Source organism: Chrysochloris asiatica, unplaced genomic scaffold (genome assembly GCF_000296735.1).
Source record: "Chrysochloris asiatica unplaced genomic scaffold, ChrAsi1.0 scaffold00442, whole genome shotgun sequence".
Lineage (NCBI taxonomy): Eukaryota > Metazoa > Chordata > Mammalia > Afrosoricida > Chrysochloridae > Chrysochloris > Chrysochloris asiatica.
In genome coordinates this window covers 236,387-238,706 of record NW_006408960.1, presented here as the reverse complement: position 1 = coordinate 238,706, position 2,320 = coordinate 236,387, and the positions used below count along the sequence as shown (strand labels likewise).

General features: G+C 44.1%; 1 protein-coding gene across 1 annotated transcript in view; it reads right to left on the bottom strand.

Moving 5' to 3' along the window:
• The window catches only part of FAM32A (family with sequence similarity 32, member A), an 8,944-nt gene that overhangs the window by 5,498 nt on the left and 1,126 nt on the right, over nt 1-2,320 (bottom strand). The gene's annotated exons all lie outside the window — the stretch shown is intronic.

Below are 2,320 nucleotides of genomic sequence, written 5' to 3'. Positions count from 1 at the left end.
ACACCAATAAGAATTGTTTGACGTTTACCCATTTCAAGAGGTAGCACATTATCAAGAACCAATGGTCCTGAAGGAAAAAGTCCAAGCTGCACTGAAGGTATTGGTGAAAAGCAACGCTCCAGAAATTGATGAAATTTCAGTCGAAATGTGTTGACAAATAGATGTAGCACAGGAGATGTTCGCTCATCTAGGCCACAAAATGTAGAAGACGGTCACCTAGTCAAAGAAACCCATATTTGTGTCCATCCCAAAGAAATGTGATCCAACAGAATGCTGGATTCAGAAGCAGATGTGGAATGAGGCATATCATTGTGGATGCCAGTTAGAGCTTGGCTGAAAGCAGCGAATACCAGAAAGATGTTTACTTGTGCTTTATTGAATATACAAAGGCATTCAAGTGTGTGGATCATGACAAACTATGCATAACTGTGCTCATGTGGAACTTGTACACAGATCAAGAGGCAGTAGTTTCAATCTTTCCAATAGGAGGATACTGCATGGTTTCAAATCAGGAAAGGTGTGCGTCAGGATTGTATCCTTCCACCATGCTTACTCAATCTATACGTTGAGAAAATAATATGAGAAGCTGGATTATAGGAAGAAGAATGCAGCATCAGGATTGGAGGGAGGCTCATTAACAACTTGTGATATGCAGATGACACAACCTTCATTGCTAGAGTGAAGTATTTACTGATGAAGATCTAAGACTACAGAATTCAGTATGCATTATGACTCAATATAAAGAATACAAAAATCCTCACAACAGGACCAATACACATGACAATTAATAGATAAAAGATGCAGTTGTCAAGGATTTCATTTCACTTGGATCCACAATCAATGTCCATGGAAACAACAGTCAAGAAATCAATTGACACGCTGCATAGGGCAAATCAGCTGCAAAAGACGTTAAGGAACTAAGGCAAATCTGACCCCAGCCATGGTATTTTCAGTCACTCACATGCGTGTGAAAGCTGGACAATTGAATAAGGAAGACTAGAGAAGAACGAATACATTTGAATTATGCTGTTGGAGAAGAGTACTGAATATACCATGGACTGCCAGATGAACAAACAAATCTGTCTTTAAAGAAGTACAGTGAGAAGGTTCCTTAGATAGAGAGACTATGACTCATGTCCTCTGAACATGTGGTGTCATCACATGCTTTGTAGAATTTTTGTTGCTAAGTGCCATTGAGTTGGTTCTGACTGATAGCGACCCTGCGTAGAGTTTCCAAGGAGCAGCTGGTGAGCCTGAACTGCTGACCTTGCAGTTGACCAAAGGTTCAAATTGACTTTGCAGTCCTACATATTAACCCATAGTGCCACACAAGGACTCCACTGACACCCTACTGTTGTTGTTAAGTGTCGTCAAGTCAAGTAGATCCCGACCCATAGCAACCCTGTATAGGGTTTTCGAGGAGCGGCTAGTGAGCTTGAACCACCAACCCTGCAGTTTAAATTGCTTTGCAGTCTGGCACTTTAACCCATAGCACCACACCAGGACTCCACTGACACCCTAGGACATTTAAATCCACACACTGAGGAGGGAAATCACAGAAGCTGTAGGGTCCCCCTGGTCTATACTATCTCAGACATCGGGAATTTTAACCTCACTGCAGGGTAATGCACTGGACAAGGTTGGCGATTCAAACTCACCAGCAGCTCCTCGGGAACCCTACACAGGGTCACTATGAGTCAGAATTGACTAGATGGCACACAACAACAATGCTGTGAGCAGGGATCCTGCTCAAGATTCCCCTAAATAACTAGCACAGGTTTTCTCTGCCACCACACCATTAACATACAGCTCTGGAGTGGAGGTGGAGGGGGGTCTTGTGCACAACAGGAGACTGAGCAAGATTCCTGACCTTTACCCACCAGTAGTGCGCACGCTCTGCAGTGGTGACAACTGTCATCAGACAATGCCAGTGTCCCCCAGGGACCGAATCTCCTCTAGTTGGGAACACTGACCTAGGCTGAGTTAGTCCTGGTGCTTGGCTCTGTAGGATAAGCACTAGACCACAAGGTGGGTGGTTCAAACCCACCAGACGCTCCACAGAAACCTTATACAGGGTCACTATGAGTCGGAATCCGACTTGATGGCACTTAACAACATAATCAGCCTAGTCTTAGTAACTGGCCTTGGATAATCTAACCGTGACCTCTCTTGTTCCCCACTATCCACAGTTACTCTTTGATACCAAGAAAAATGACTTATTGGAGCCTGTTGTTGTTGTTGTTATGTGCCATCGAGTCGGTTCCGACCCATAGCGACCCTGTATAGGGTTTCCGAGGGTGTAAATCTTTACGGGAGTAGA